The following is a 17,667-nucleotide window of genomic DNA, read 5'->3' on the forward strand; positions in this document are numbered from 1 at the left end:
CTGTAAAATATATCCATGGTGGCTAGTGGCCCCCCACTCCCACCCAAAATTCCCCTTTTTGTTTTTGTGCTTTTCCTTTTTTATTTTGCCCCCTTCCCTGTGGGCAGATCTGCCCCCAGGGTTGTACACATGTGCCCCCATGCTTTGGGGCCCGGGGGGGGGGTGAGGGCTGCTTACTTTAAGCAGCCCCCACATTCAAAGACATCCCAGGTGTCTAGTGTGTATTGCTGCCCGCGCTTAGAGTGCCCTGCGCCCAATCCACAGGCAGAAATGCTGTCACACAGGGTGTCCTTGGAAAGGGGAGAATCTCCCCTTTCCAAGGACACCATTTCCGGAAAGATCCCTGGTGGCAAGGGCCCCCCAACCCCCCTCTCCCTTCCCATCATGCTTTTTTTTCCTCAATTTTTTTGCCCCCTTCCCTGGGGGCAGATCAGCCATCTGCCCCCAGGGTTGTACACATGTGCCCCCATGCTTTGGGGCCGGGAGGGGGTGAGGGGTGCTTACAGTAAGCAGCCCCCACCTCCCCCCACATTCAAAGACATCCCTGGTGTCTAGTGTGCATTGCTGCCCGCGCATCGAGCGCCCTGACCTCGATCACCGGACAGCAATTCTGTCACACAGGGTGTCCTTGGAAAGGGGAGAATTTCCCCTTTCCAAGGACACCATTTCCAAAAAAATCCCTGGTGGCTAGGGCCACCAAACCCCCTCCCCCCTTACCATCACGTTTTATTTTGTTTGCCCCCTTCCCTGGGGGCAGATGATCAGTCATCTGCCCTCAGGGTTGTGCACATATGTGCCCCCATTTGTATTTGTATTTATTTATTTATATTGCGCAGCCTGCCCAAAGGCATCAGGGCGCATGTTTAGAAGGGTTACATAAGTTTACAGAAAGATAGATTACAAGTTGCATAGTAAATAAGCATACATAGAAAGTCGTCACAATAAATACAACAGTGGATGGGGTTGAAGAGCATGCAGTGGATGATTACCACATGGTGGTCAGCTCTTCGTCTTGCTCATAGAGCCATTGTTTTGTTCTGTGTTTGAAGGATTGGAGGGAGGGGACGTTCCTGAGGTCATTGGGTAGTGAGTTCCAGAGCTTAGCTGCCAATACCGGGAAGCTTGAGCCTCTGGCAGTCTGTAGTTTAAAGCAGGGAATAATGAGTGTATGTGCTTGCGCAGCTCTTAGTGGTCTGTGGGCTGTGTGTTGTGTAAAGCGCTCTGACAAGTAGGCTGGTGCTGCGTTGTTCTGTGCTTTGTAACTTAAGATAAGAGTTTTGAAGGCAATACGCTGTGGGATAGAGAGCCATCGCAACTTCCGTCTCGTGGATGAGATGTGGGTGCGCCTAGGAATGTTGAGAGCAGCTCTAATGGCGTTATTCTGGGTTACCTGAAGTTTGTCGATGTTTCTTTGATTAGTTCCGAGGTACAGGGCATTACAGTAATCAATTTTGGATAAAATAAGGGTTCTGGCAAGGATCAGGCAGTTGTCCAGAGTTAGGAAAGGACGGCAGGTAGTGATTAGTTTGCACGTGTAAGCCGATGCTGAAGCTACTGAGTTAGTTTGTCTGGTGAGCGAGAGGGTGGAGTCTAAGTAGATTCCAAGTGTTTTAGTAACGTTGGAGACCTTAATAATGTTGCCATCAATGTTGAATGCATCATATTTGCTGCCAAGTTTTGCAAGTTTAGATTGGGAGCCTAAGATGAGTAGCTCAGTCTTCTCGTCGTTGAGGCAGAGACCGTGGTGGGCCATCCACGCCTGGATGACGGTGTAAACTGCATTGAGAGCTTTGACGTCAGTTGCGTAGTCACCCGTGATAGGGATGAGTATCTGGGTGTCATCCGCATAATTTGTATAGGTGACACCCAGATGGTCAAGAATATCAAAGAGTGGTTTCGTAAAGACATTATAGAGCGTGGGTGATACGCATGAGCCTTGTGGGACACCGCAAGGAACATGTGCTGGGTCAGCTGCGGCATGAGATGAGAAGACTCTCATGGATCTGTTTGCGAGGAATGAACTGATCCAGGAGGTAGCTGCATCAGAGAAATGGGCAGCCGTTTTAAGGTGCTGGCAAAGGATTTGGTGATCTACCAGATCAAAAGCGGCTGATAAATCTAGGAGGAGTAGGAGCGCTTGTTTGCCCTTGTCTTTCAGGTCCTCAATTTGTGTTTTTAGGTCTATTAGAGCGGTCTCTGTGCCGTGTCTCGGCCGAAAACCGGATTGCCTGAGTCCTAGTAGGTTGTTCTTGTCAAGATAGCTTTGAATTTGGATGTATGCCGCCCGGTCCAAGATTTTTAGAAGGTATGGTACCGTGGTGATGGGCCTATAGTTGGTAGGGATGTTAGGGTCTAGGTTAGGTTTTTTGATTAGGGGGATTACCCAAGCATCCTTGAGGTTATCTGGTACTATGCCAGATTTAAAGGAGGAATTGATAAGGGTGGTTATAAAGGGGGCGAGCTCAAGCGCTGCTTCCTGTACGATCGGAGCTGGGCAGGCATCACCTTGACAATTAGATGGCTTTAACTTCTTGATAATAATTTCCACTTCCTTAATGGTTAGGGGAGAGAAACTGAAAGGTTTGTGGTGGTGATTGTGGGAGGAGAGATTGGCGGGTTGGGAGTTACCTACTGAGTCAGGGAGATAGTTTTTTTTGTGTTGATTTTGGTTTGGAGAGTGGTGATTTTGTTGAGTAAAGCTTTTTGGATGTTGGCACACCATTCGGTGTCCGGGGTGCAAGTGTCAAGGGGAGCAGCTGGGGACTCTAATTCCTTAAGAATTTTAAAGAGTTCCTTGGTATTGGAATGAGCCTGCATGATTCTATTATTGTAAACTTCTTTTTTTGCTGCTAGTATGGCTTCTTTATACGAGAGGGTGATGGTTAGAAGGTTGATTTTATTTGCTGGTGTGGGTGAATTTCTCCAGAGGGTCTCGGCTTTACGCTTGTCTTTCCTAAGTTCACGTAGGTGTGGGGTGAACCAGGAGTTGAGGTGGTTGCGTGGTTTTTCTTTGCGCTGTTTAAGAGGTGCAATGGTGTCCAGTGCTTTTAACATAGCACGATTGTAGGTGTCCACAAGGACGGTAGGGTCCGCACAAGTTGTGGAGACAGAGTTTAATAATGGGAGGATGAGTGGGAGTAGTTTCTCAGTTGTGATATCCTTCTTGTTGCGAGTAAGTGTGGGTGGCACAGTACAAGGTTTGTGCACAGGTGGGCAAGAATTGAGGGAGAATGTTATTTTGTGATGGTCAGACCATGCACATGGTAGCACTGAGGTTATGTTTAGTGCGCAATTCATGTCTGAGACCCAATCTAATGTGCGGCCTTTGATATGGGTAGGTACATTGACATGCTGGGTTAGGCCAAAGTCGGATAGAGCGTTGGCAAGGTCACAAGCTTTAGTGTCGTTTGTGTCCAGATATCCTAGGTTGAGGTCTCCAAGTAGGATAATTTGGGATTTAGGCTTGGTGCTAGAGGCTAGGATGGAAGAGATGTCTTCTATGAATGTGGACGTGGGACCAGGTGGCCGATAGATGAGGTGCACAAGGGCGGTATGATTGGGTGAGATTGGGAGTTTAATTGAGAGTAGTTCAGCAGATGGCAGCTGGTGATTGTTAGCAACTCTTAGATTGAGAGAGCTCTTAAATATAAATGCTAAACCACCTCCTTTTGTTTGATTGTTGTCCCTATCGCATCTAATGATAGAGTAGTTGTCTGGTATGGCAAGGGATAGGGCGGGGCCAGACGCTGCATGTAACCAGGTTTCTGTGATAGCCAGAAAGTCCAGGTTTTCAGTCACAATTAAGTCAGCGATGTCTAGCGCATGAGCAGGGACTGAGCGGGCGTTAATGAGCGCCCCTTTGAGATTAGCTAGGGGCTTGGGAATGTTGGCTGGAGGGGCCTCTGCCTCTGATGGGACATCTATGGTCTGGGTAGAGTTGATGGGGTGGAACCTAATGACTGTGTTCCGGTGGTAGGACCAATGGTGACATCTGGTTGCAAGTCTTAGATTCCTGACTGTGGTGGGACAAGGTTTGCTCTGTTGGCTTGGGGATAGGACACTAGGTGAGCATAGTGGCGAGGGATCGTTGGTGTTGATGTTGTCTGCGTGATCACCGGTGGTACGGTTGGGTGGAGTGTAACCTGAGGTGGCACTAGCTTTAGTGCTATGGTCCGATGATGCACTGAGTGAGAAAGGAGGTAGGGAGGGTAGGAAGGAAGTGGGGCAGGGAATGGGGTGTTGTCTAGGGCAGGCAAGCTTTGCTAAACCATTATTGAATGGGACAAAGCCATTTCTGCTGCAGGGTGTGCAGTCGGGCATGATACAGAAAGGGAACATGATGAGAGCTAGCCAGGGTGGCATAGTTCAGATGGAGGTTCGGGAAGTAGCTGGCAAGTAGCTATGAGCCACAATACAGTCAATGTGAACTGTTGGTGACCAGCTCAGATCAGTGAGGTTTATAGTGACCAGGAGTGCAGGCTCAGATCAGCATAAACAATGTGGACTATAGCGAGCATAAGGCACAACGCAGTTAAAAGTGGTCTATTAGTGACCTTAGGTAAAGACAATTAGAGTGGTCAGATAACGACCATAAGGCACAATACAGTTAAGGTGGTCTGATGGCGACCATAAGGCACAACACAATTATAATAGTCCGAAGGCGACCATAAGGCACAATACAGTTAAGGTGGTCTGATGGTGACCATAAGGCACAATACAGTTAAGGTGGTCTGATGGCGACCATAAGGCACAATACAGTTAAGGTGGTCTGATGGCGACCACAAGGCACAACACGGTTATACTGGTCTGAAGGCGACCATAAGGCACAACACAATTATAGTGGTCCGAAGGCGACCATAAGGCACAACACAGTTATACTGGTCTGAAGGCGACCATAAGGCACAATACAGTTAAGGTGGTCTGATGGCGACCATAAGGCACAACACGGTTATACTGGTCTGAAGGCGACCATAAGGCACAACACAATTATAGTGGTCCGAAGGCGACCATACGGCACAATACAGTTAAAGTGGTCCGATATCGACCAAAAGGCACAACACAGTTAAAGCAGACTATGTCTGATTGTCTGATGTATTGAGGGCAGTCTCTCAGCGGCCTAGCAGTGCCCAGTATGGACTATTGGATCTGGTTAGTTAATGGGGGTAAAAAGCCTAAGTGGTTGGACAGTGGTGGGTATGGTAGGAGCCACTTGGTGTCAAATTATGCTAATTTTCTGAAGTTGCTGATATCAACATCCGGAAGCAGCGAATGCAGGGATATTCTAGCAGTATCAACAACGAATGATGCGTTTGGTAGTGAGGGTCCCATGCTTTGGGGGGCCGGGGGGGGAGGAAGAGGGCTGCTTACTTGAAGCAGCCCCCCTGCCCCCCAAAAGTCACAAACGGATCCATGGTGGTCCAGTGGGTTGCTGGTCACAAATCGAGCGCTCTGCACTGATCCGTGACCAGCAATGCCTCATATATGTGGTGTCCTTGGAAAGGGTAGAACCTCCCCTTTCCAAGGACACCACTTTTTCCTCTATCCCTGATGGCCTAGTGGGCCCCAGGGCCCCAAACCCCCTCCCACTGAATGTTTTTTTTTTCTTCATTTTCACCCCTGGGGGCAGTGATCATCTGCCCCTAGGGATCTCTGACGCTGTGGCCCCATGCTTTGAGGCCACGGGGGGGGCGCTTACCTAGTAAGCAGCCCCCCTTCCCTCCGCGTCACAAATGGATCTGTATTGATCCGGTGACATTGCTGCCCAAGGATCGCACGCCCTGCGCCCGATCCACAGGCAGCAATGCCACACAATGGGTATCGTTGGAAAGGGGAGAATCTCCCCTTTCCAACGATACCTGCCTCGATCTCCGGCTTGAAATACAGCCAGAGATCGGCGCGAAGAAAGAAGGGCACTCACCTTCTTTCTTCACCGCAGCAGCCGAAAATGGCTGCTGCAGTGAATTTACTTTCAGTTTCACGCCGACGTTTCTTTACGCACGCCGATGTGCAACTGAAGGTAATCCAGCCCTCTGGCAGGGAGGGGGGACCTCCCCCTCACATAGCCCAGGGGTTGGATTACAGTTTTGAGCGCTCAAAACAGAGTGATAAAAAGGACGAGATATCTCGTCCTTGGCACTGTAGGGGTTAAAAGCAGCAAAAGGGTGTTGTGTCACCATGTATTCCGACTCTGCGTACGTCACCACCACGGTGCATGCGGGTCTGTCCCAGTGGAGAAGAAGGGAGTTCAGAAGGGAAGACGGCTCACCGGTACCACATGCAGAGTTACCGAACACATCGATTACGGGTCTCGCAGAACCCTCTGTAGTAGTAGATGTCAAAAGCCTGGCTCACACTCATAACAGACGAAATATCATTAGGAAACGCTGCAGCAGACGCGGCAGCCAAAGAAGCAGCATATCTCCCAATGCACATGAGTGCAGAATATGTCCTCACCACTCAAGACACATCTCAACCAACAGATGCATCCACAGCACTGCCCATAGCACAAATAATAAAATTACAGCAAAGGGCACCAACTAAAGAACAGGATCTATGGCTTAAACAAGGCTTTACACAATCACTCACTTATCTTTTGTGGCGACAACAAGCAACAGGAAACGTTGTCATGCCTGTCGAGCTAATATACACAACATTCGAACAATTGCATTTTCCAGCACATAGCTCAAAACACCACATTGCTGCCGATCTCCATGAAGATTGGTTCATTCCAAACCTGCAGGAGCACCTCAACCAAATGGTAGTTCAGTACACCAAGTGCCAAGAGTACACCACGGGCCAAGAGTTCAACACAGGGATGACACTGAAACCTCTGTGGGGAACACTGCCCCGCCCCATTGGCCCTTCTCGCAAGCGGCACATAGATTATGCAGACATGGGAGAAAGGTGCAATGGAGCACCACACTTGATTGTGGGGTTCCATGTGAATTTCGCTGCAAAAATATCGCCATACAAAAATATCGCCATACAAAAATATCACCATATTTATGAGGCGAAATTCACAACGGACCCTGCGGGGGACACCCCCGCAACCCCTGCTCCCACATAATATCCCCAATAAAAAATATCGCCTATGGCGAACCAAACGGCCATATTTACGGCAATATTTTTGTTGGGGATATTATTACCTGATACCGATTGTGGTGGTGTGTCCATTCTCTCGATGGGTGGAAGCAGAGCCCTGTGCCCACCCAGATGCAAAGTGTGCTGCCAAATTCCTTGTTAGAGCGGTATTCCACGATGGGAAGTGTGTGATGTCATCCGTTCTGACAACAGGACTAATTTTTTTAATTAACTGTTCAAAGAAGTAACAACACTATTGGGGATCAAACACAAAATGTGCTCAATTTATCACCGGCAAGCAAGCAAACGGAGTGGTAGAGAAAATAAACGGCCTCCTTAAAAGCAGATTGCCAAAACTATGCAACACCCTGAAAAAGAAATATTGCCTGCCCCTTGCATTGTTTCAACTTTGTACACAACCCAGCAAGGACCACCACTTCTCCCCCCACGAAATAGTGACTGGCCGATGCATGCAAACGCCACTGTAGCCAGTAAGGAGGGTATCTGATGCACACAGAACAGCCACAATCTTGGGTGAGGATTCAAACAGTAACTCCCGCAACGCACACGTGTGATGAGGTGTATATTGAAACAATCGCATCCCCACACACAGAAGAAAGAGAAACTACCACAGGGTCCCATACTGACATCACCCCGGTCCAACCTCTATTGCCAAGGGAATGGATCTATGTAAGGAGTTTTGTCCACAAGTGGAACACACCAAGGTTCCAAAGTCCCTACGAAGTGGTGTATTCCACCCCTCTAGCAGTAAAAGTGAAAGGGCCGAGATGCTGGAAACACCGCTCAGATGTTCGTGAAGCACCAGCACCCCGAACCCTCCCCACCCCCACCCCCCATCCCCCAGGAACAGTGACCAGGGAAACTGCCACCATTTCCACCTAGGTAGCCTCATGCCATTTATATCTGTGCATGTACACTATGAAAAATCATGCATTGCTGCTAGAGCATGAGTCAGTCTCTCTCTCTCTCCCCCTCTCTCCCCCTCCCTCCCCCTCCCCCTCTCCCTCCCTGCTGGTGCCACAATCATGGGGATGACACCGCTGAATGAAAATGCAAATGACCAGTAGGAATAGGATAAGATTCACAAGAGCATACAATTTTAAACGCGGATTGCAGTTTTCTGCGATATGGTTTACATTTCTAATGTTTGTATTAGGAATTTATTGGGGAGCATCTTTTATCTTGTGGCCCCATAGAAAAGAAGGGGGGGAGTGGACGTGGGATAGACATAAACTGGAACACAAATGCATCCCTGAACCTCACTAGTTTGCACAAAAATGCAACAAGAAAGGTCCCAGGTATTCTTATATTCGCTTGAAATTTAACTGAACTATCACCAGATGCCCCAAATGCAACTGTTGCCCCTCCTATAGTGTTTAATTATCAACCATCTACCACAGCGTTTAACATGTGGTCTAACCCAGCCCCTCACATTATGGTTATAAGGTTTTCCCATTTCTTAACCCTGAATGAAGGTATGAATGAAAGTGACAATGTTTTGAAAGCAAGCACTGAGCAGTCTGTCCTGGGGGAAAATACTACAATGTCAAATACCACCTGTAGCAACGCCCAATCCACATTGTGCAATAGTTCAGTGTTCAGGTTGTTAACACCACATGTACAAACAGGTCATTATGTAACAAGACTAGATACTATAGAACACTGTTAAGGAAGAAAGTTCACCCTGTGCAGTGACAGGAGAAAACAGCAGACACGCTGTAAAGACTGGAGAGGGGGGGGGTACCTGTACTCATGCCCTCTATATGGCAGAGCAGAAGCACAGAGCACCCCAGCCAACATTCTCTAGGCTTAAGCTCTCAGGAGGTGATGCGGGCTGATTCTTAATTACAGTGTAGTCCCCCAAATCCCCACAAAGAAATGTCCACACACTATGCTATGTGATAACACTGTTCTTTATATAAATAAGGTTCAATATGCATACACAATAATTAATACACTTTGTGCTTTGGCTATTCTAATATGGTAAATATGTACAATGCATGTGTGGTACCACAGTTCACTGTTGACTCCTTTTAAAACGCACCAACTGCTGAAAGTTTCAATGGCATACTCATAAAATAGCAATGTGAATCAGCATCAGACATAGGAAGGAAGACAAGTTAGATTAAAAAATGGAAGAATAGTTCTCTTGCTACTAAGACAGTTGTGTGAGGATTCCTTGTGGGTGAACTCCCTTTAAAGCAGGAGCCACAGGCGTCGATAGTCCTCAAAGAAATGTGAACACTGTCGTTGAGATAGCAGCTTTGACCTACGCAGTGCTCGTCGACAATGGATCGTGGATGTCCTGTGAAGAGGAGGCATGCAGTGCACCTCGATGACAAGAGTTTGCAGCCACAAAGATTACTCGAATAACGCAAGCCTGGCAGCAAGCGTCGAGCGTCAGCGATCGGGACTCGACCACGGCTGGCTTTCGGATCGTCAGACTTCGGGTGGCAGGAAACCCACCAGCGGATTCTCTTCAGATCGTGAACGACCTCGACTTCCTTCGGCAGGACAACGCGGTTGACGGTGATGGCAAGGGAGTCCTTTGTTTCAATGTTCTTAGGCAAAGGTGGAACGTTGAGGCTATGATCGTCGGCGGCACAGCGTCAAGCGGTGGCCGCTTCTGGGCAACACAACTCGACCGACTTCCAGTAGTTACGGTGGTCCTCCAAACCCTGGTTGACGACGATGGACTTCGATGTCAGTGTGCTTCACTTCAAGATTCCTCTGCAGTCCCTGTATCCGGTCGACAGCCTTTCGGGACTGGCTTCCAGGTTGCCATGGTGAAGATTAGCTTTCTTCATGATGTTCCCTCATAGCTCGGGAAGAGGTTTCCCAGCCAAGTCCTCTCTTGGATCAATCCTTGTCAGAAACGACAGCTTTTGGATTTTGTCGACGGCAAGCAGCAGCAAAACCTTCTTCCAGCTGGACTGTCAAGCATCAAGTTTCGACTTCAGCTTCTGAACAATTCTGGTAAGCGAGAGGTACCCAGTTATACTGTTCTGTCTCATTCGCACTGCTGAGCCAAGCTCAGGCAGCCAATATTGCAGATGGGCATTCGAGCAGGCAGGCAGGCAGGCAATCGGGCTCACAGTGCATTCAGGCCATTCTCTCCCATCCAGACACCCACAACAAGGAATGTGGATTTGGGCAAGCACCCAGACTTTCGGCACACCACACTGCGTTCATGTTAGGTTGGGGTTGGGCTGTCTCATTCTTTGAGACACACACACAGATACAAGACACCAATACCAGGAAATGTATATTGGTCACACACTCCATTCACCCAGGCCCCACCACAAGGGTGTACCCACAACAGTCAGTCACTGGGAAGGCCTGGACTTCCCCCACAATACCATATATGGTTCTTCCACCCCACAGCCAGTCGGGGAAAGGGTAGAGTCAGGGCTTCCCAAGACTTGGAAAACAAGGTTACAGGCAATAGAAACCAAGATGCCACAGGGGTCATCTTGCCTTCTATCAGGAACCAAAAGATTGCAATGGCAGGGCCTGAATATCCCAAAATGGAGGATACTCAGAGCACCTGTCAAATTCAGCATAGAGCTGCCACGAGCCCATACCCGGCTCTGTGGGCCACACACAGGTGCCCAAAAACATACACTAAGGGAACAGGGTTGTACGCCCACCCATGGGTGCCATAAGGGTATCCTAATGGTCTCTGTTCACTACAACCACAAAGAGGAAGAGCTGCACTGCCAGGAGTCCCACACGTGCAGAAAACACCACAGAACACACATGGGAGACATGGAGGACCTGTGCCTCTAATGCATTTCCAGCATCACACATACCAAAACAAATATAGTGCATATCACGGTTTAGGATTAGATAAAGTGGAAGACCTTCCCCATTACGGGCACTCAAATAGAAGGTACTCCGATATGACTGTGATGGGAAGACCAACAACAAATGGGAGTTGCTATGTTTGTTCCTTAATACTGAACGCATCTGGGGCACCAAAGGTCTTAGTGCCACAAGAGGTACCCTTAGAAGAAACACAATGTCTGATTCATCATGCACTATGTAGGATAAAAGGCATGCAGCGTCCAGTTAAAACTCCTTGGACCAGACCATCGCAAATGCATCGCAGGCTGACAAATCCAAGTGTTTCAAAGAACCCTTCCTGGCCATCCAAGGAATAAAGTTTGCAGAAAATAAGTGGCAAGAAGCAACATTTATGTGTAAAGCCGAAGGACTTTCTGGTTACTCAGAAGAAACACTAGCTCTTGCAGACAAGACATGTGCAGAAATATGGACAGAACATGTCACCAAACTGACATGGATCACAGCAATTGAGAAGCCGGTAAAGGTGCAGCAAGAGGAAAACTATGAACTACAGTGAAGGTACTATCTCCGTAGGGTCCAACAAATGATGTAACCAAACCCTGCTCATTCCAGACCTCTGAAAAAGAAATGCTGCACTAATGGCCCACTATCGTGTTTGTGGCAACAAACAAAAAAGGTGTACTTGCACCTCCAATCATGAAGGGGCTACTGTTTGCTTGCAATGTTGCATTCCGCCATTATGGTAGTGCCCGAAGAGCACCTAAAGGGGTGGAGAGATTGCCTGATGAAGAACAAGTGACGCCTGAGACAACAGAAGCAATGTCTACTGTGTCACCTCCAAGCTTCCGTGTCTTCCAGAAGAACACCATGACAGGTTGGACAGAATGAAACGATCGTCCTACTACATATCGCAGGATTCCTCTGACCTACTCGCACAAATACCTGATGAATATAAACTTTACAGCTCAGCAGAGACACTTTTTGCATCGCTCGTGCCCAGCATCCAAACAAGGGCCAATGCTAAATGGCTCCAAATCGTCAGATGGGAACTGATCCAGTTGGCAAACGATACTGAAGAAGGGTTCAACATCATCAAAGTGGAAATGAGAGCACTGAGGCTAATGACAATGCAAAATCGATATGTCCTCAATCTCCTCACAGCCATGGAAGGCGAGGTAAGATCGGGAGTTCATGTTGCACATTCGTACCTTCTACAGATGCTGAAAATGGAACACCATCACATGTAATAGCAGCAGTACATGAACTTGGAGTGAAAATAAAAAAGGAAACAGGAATCCACGAGGATGATGGGTGAACATGGCATTCGGCTGGGTACCATCATGGCTTGGAACGACTGTGAAAATGGTGATCCCCATCATCGTGTTCATTTTCTGTACCTGCTGGTTGGAATCCCCTTTGTTGTGCCAAGGCTGCACCTAATAGTGCAACAATGATGGTGTCAATTGGGAGTAGTAAAAAAAAGAAAAAGTTACCTCATGCTACACAGGAAGTAGAAATCCAGTCAGAACAAGATGATGGCTGTAAACCTTGAATGGTGGCTTTATATCATGGGATGAGGTGGACACCCTATAGTACACAACCATTGCACCCTCACCAGACCCCGAAAATTACAAGGAAGTTTGGGTAGATTTGGCAGGGGATAGGGGATACATATACATGACCTGCACACCTGAGCAGTGTGCACAACATGGGGAAAGCTTGAGAAGTGTTTGTAATGCATGGATGGCAATAAATAAATAAAAAACAAAAAAGGTACTGCAGCCTGGGAGGAAGCAGAAAGACATGCCAACGAACGAAAGTAGGGGGGGGGGTGAATTTGTTACTGTAGAAGTAACAAAGGGGGGAATGTTGGGATGGAGGTGAGCTTATTCCACCCCCTAGGTGCTTCCAAATAAGGCAAACCCCATACGAGGCAATATAAAACACAAAGGAGGAGCAGTCCACACCCCCACGTCTCATACAAAGGCCCTGTAACGCATAGAAGTAAATGAAAGGACTAGCCATGTCCCTGCCCGCGACTCCATTTTGTATTAGGCCGAGAAAGGGCACCCTGATGACCTACGATGCTCACGTCCCGAGTTCACTCAGAGGTGCCAAGCTCAATATCGGCACACCAAGCCAGCTCCGCCCGAGCCCTATTCCCACGGAAGTCCATTTCCCTCCTATGTTGCGAATAGTTCATATCGCCTTAAGGAATGTACCCAGTGAAGAACTTGAGATAGTACCAGGCCCTGCACTGCATCCATCCATCCATCTCCACTAAACTGCCATTGGGCCTCTGACCCCCACCCGGCCAGGCCAGAGCCAGCCACACTCCACCAACCTGGCCCGCAGGTCCTAACCTCCCCAAGGTTCCCACCACAGATCAAAAGCCTGCACGGACGTATCGCTCTCCAATAGCAACACACGTCCCCTGTAACATGAGGTATCAGGAAGGGTAAATCACAGATCAATCCCCGGTGGGAGATCTAGGGTGCGGGAACTGCGGTAGCCTTGAATGTGGGGGTCAACAGGGCTGTATTTTATCCTCCCTTCTCCCTGGCACCCCTTTCCTGTGCTGCACAGGTGCCCGTCAATGAGTGAATAGCCGGCTTCAGTTGTTTAGCTTAGATAAATTGTATTAAATGTGCGCCCTGACCTTCACCACAAGGATGACCCTAGCTGACCCACGTGCACCAAGATCGATGGGGGAAGAACCAGCCAATTAGTGCCTGGCATCCCCCATGGAGCAGGCCCCTGCATACGGTCTCACCAATCAGCTGTGCTAATTTCTACTGTATATAATAATGTCACTGATGACGCCATGTCCCTTCTTAATGTGTTGTTAATGCAGTTTTAGGAGGGCACTCTCAAGCAGCAGAGCCCTTTGCTGATAATTGTAATCTGTACAATTAAACCCTGTTATCCTTGCGAAGCATCGCTACTGTGCCATAAATTATGCACACAGCTGAAATAGTGCAGCGCTCATGAGCAGTGGAATAATCTTGCACAAAAATAAACCAAGCCATTGGAAAATTTTGCAGAGGTATGGTTTCTCACAAATGCACTATGGCCTGATACACAGACAAGCCAAAGAGGGTCGGGTAAAGTAAAGCACAAAGCACCCTGTGCCACCAGAAGGAGGAAGGCAGGAATCAAAGAGCGCATTCATCAGGGCATTTCAACCATGCCCCGGTCTGAGACTACACCTGGCGGTGTGTGCAGCACACACCGTACCACACAGCGGCTCAAACAGTCTGCCACACACTTTAAATCTTAGCTAGCCTTCATGTCATTGTTGGAAAGGGGTTAAACCCGCCCCCGGCGCTTCAGTGTGAGACAAGCCCCATTAGGAGAATGGTAATGGACTAAGAGGGGGAGGTGGGCATTGTAATATGCCCACAGGAGCACCATATTACGCTTATTAGACGCAGTATGTGCATGCGAGAAAACATCAACATTTTATTTAGCCATAGTTGGAACACAAGGCCTGCAAAGCTATGAAGGAGTCAGCGTGTTAGACTGTGAGATGGGCCGCGCTGCTAACCCCCCCCTCAAGAAACCCTCCTTTGTTGTACAGGATGTTACCAAAGTGTTTGTTTAGAAGGAATGTGCCCTGGAATGTGCCCTCCAAGGCTACAAGACAGTACCAGGTGCCTTAACATGCATGTTCATCGTGGCCCGACCAAAGCAGGCCTCCGACCCCCTACCCAGCCAACCACGAGCTATAGCCTTTATAACTGTCTTAGACAAGAAAGCCCCCAAATTCCACGATGGTAGGTGAGCCCAGACCACTGGCCATAAACTAAATGGCCATAAAAGATCTGAAAATATGGCTGTGCCATTCTAAGTTCTCAACGACAAGATTTCTAATGCGAGGTGCCGGGAGGAATAAATTATAATCCAAAACTAGGGTGGAAACCTCAGGTGCAGACGATGCGATAAGGAATTAATGGAGTATGTGTGGGTCAGCAGGATCTAAGACTATCCTTGTGCCAGTCCCCGAGCCTCCCAGGTGCACAGGGTAATGGTAGGAATAACAATGTTTCATAGTTAGAAGTTAATTGCTAGTTTGACCTCGGTGCCCTGGAGATGATGAGCCCAAGAGCACCCACGTGGACGAAGACGAACAGATTAAGATGGACTAATGGCCCAACATCTCATAGGGAGTAGACCCTATATGTGTAGTGCCCATCCAATAGGGATAATAGAATGTATTATGGATTTTAACGTCATGAGTGACGCCGTCTAAAGTTATAACGTGCTACCTATGGTTCAGGAGCTCAGAACGTTCTGTAACAGAAGAGTCCTCTGCTGATATTTTGTGTGGAAATAAAACTTGTTATCCTTGCAAGAGAGTTTCTTGGGCCTTTTTCCCCTAGCAGGTTGTATTTTTTTCTGGTGTGATCAATCAGGGGCGTGCCTTCACCAAACAAATTGTGCCCCTTGTCGCCCTGCTTGAGAATTAAGCAAGATTGAATATTGAAGATGCCACACATCAACAATCCGCACACAAGGACAATCTATGTCAATGTCTCAGCAACTTATTTACAAGCACAACGCCACAGTGCCCTTTATATACGACACGTTGTCACAGGGGCTATGTGACACTGCAATGTTTTTAAGCAGACGACCGAGTCAAATCTTTTGAAGTGTGGTCCTGGACTAGGCCACAGATTGGTGACAAAAACCACACCAGGATGCACATTGCACAGGGCCAATATAAACCATCAGCACTTCTACTCAACCAATGGTACATAGCGAAAATAAATCTTGCCTGCGTGACTGGGTCAAGTGCTTCACTGGAATTTTCTTGCTGCAACACAGGTGGTTAGGTTGATACACTGATGCTTACACTGATGCTTGGAGCGATGCTGCTGCAATGAAAACAGTCAAGGATACAGGGGTCTACCTGAAGATTAAGATTATATGTGCAGGGGCTAAAACCAGCTCCTGGGTGTTGTGCATCAACTAGTAAGCAGGACCTAACATTGGGAAACCAGGAGGGAGAACACAATCCACTGTAAATTAACTCCCACATGAACTTTCAGAACCCCCCCCCCCCCCAAACTGGACACGAGAACAGCTTCAAAAATAGGTTTGAAATCCCCGATTGGGACTCCCACCTATACTTTTAAAATTGCTCCACCTTCACCCACAGCAAAATACAGTTAGGCATCCTGATCTTCAGCAAGTCCTACTCCAGATGTCAGGATTTTTGATGGGGCCACTGCTGCTGGGGACTTTGCTGCCCTAGATGGGATGATAGAGCCAATGTGTGTTCCTGCAATTGAAAAAAAGTAAAATAAAAAAATACCTACCAGATGATTGACCTTACCAATATCTGCACACTACACTCTGCCAGTCAGCGCACATCCTCCCCACACACAAAGGGTCCTAGGGTGCAGAGTCCTAGCGGGAAATCTCCAAGGTTCCCTACAGGCCAGTCCACCCCAGCTGGCAGAGAGAACAGAGAGCAGTCAGAGCACATTCCTGAAAATGTGACTCATACTCAAGTCACAGAAACAAAAAATGATACAGCGAGCGAAAGAGGGCATCAGCTTGTTAAATTTTACCCTTTCTATTCCCTGCCTAGAATAGTTGGGAACTACAGCCTGTTGGCATTTCAATCATTCATCCACATATCTCACATAGAATCAGACATGGCAGTGCTTAACCCACTGACCTAAATTGAGTAATAGCCATTTAGGTTTTACTGCAGTTCAGAGACAGCCGGAAGTAGCAGCAGACTCTGCCACGGCTGCCGTGCCAGACATGATGGCCCGTGGCCTCTCTGCAACATATGGTGCCCCATGCAAGCGAAGGCCTGGCACCCACAGCAGAAAGATAGCCATGAATGTCACTTTAATTCGCTTCTATTACAGTGCTGCACCCAAAGTAAAGTACTGTTGGCAATGCAGTGATTTTTCATTGCAATTACTTGTAAAGAAGGAAGTGCTATAAAATGTGTTTGGCCAGGGAATGGGTTGCGCAATGGATCGGTTGGGGTATTTCTGACTCTCTAGTGAAAATCAAAAGTTGGCACCCATGAACCCACAGTTTAATTTCCCAATAACTGCTGTCAGCACAACTGAAGCATTTATTTAAGATTAACTAGTTTGACGAACATATCATCTTTATAAATATAACCTGTAACAAAACACAAAGCAAGGGGCCCACAAATTACAGAGTATTGGCGTGGTGCTCTCAAAAAATAAATAAAACAATTTCAAAGAAAACTAGTTAACTAGTGAATGCTAGTTTCAGCATCATTTTTGAGTTTGGAAATGACTTTTTCCTATGAACGTGTAAAATGCACATTAGAACAACAATAATGTGCAAAGCATGTAGAATGCCCGCTTTCTACAGAGATACCCCCACCCCAGTGATGTTCATGGCCCATTGATTCCAGGTGTGTCCCTTTCAGGACAGAAGAAAACAAACAGGATGAGCAAACAAAGCCAGGAAACGCACGAGTAATGGCTGGGGAAAGGAACACAGTGAAGATTAGGTCACTGAGCCCCCAGCTTCCCTTGGCGAAGCTCGGGCTTGGTAAAGCCTGGTCAGAACTGAGGCAAGCCGGGTCCCAAGATCTGGCCAGACATCTGATGCCCGATCTCGAACCTGGCCAGAGCCGGCCCATGGACTATAGGGGTGACGAGGCAGAGGGGCAGCCATAGCGGGGGGGACCAGTGTGGTATGACATCCGGCTCCCCTACGGCAGATTGCTGGAGCCCAGCAATCTGCCAAAGCCAGATA

At 47.9% G+C, this 17,667-nt stretch overlaps 1 long non-coding RNA gene across 1 annotated transcript in view; it reads right to left on the minus strand.

The window, feature by feature from the left end:
* LOC138488711 (uncharacterized) overlaps positions 1-17,667 on the minus strand; it is a 72,372-nt gene that overhangs the window by 53,651 nt on the left and 1,054 nt on the right. The window contains exon 2 of the long non-coding RNA XR_011274700.1: positions 16,247-16,365. This is a non-coding gene — a long non-coding RNA (uncharacterized lncRNA). The remainder of the gene's footprint in view (positions 1-16,246; positions 16,366-17,667) is intronic.

The sequence above is a fragment of the Ambystoma mexicanum genome, chromosome 9, assembly GCF_040938575.1.
Source record: "Ambystoma mexicanum isolate Mex_15411 chromosome 9, UKY_AmexF1_1, whole genome shotgun sequence".
Lineage (NCBI taxonomy): Eukaryota > Metazoa > Chordata > Amphibia > Caudata > Ambystomatidae > Ambystoma > Ambystoma mexicanum.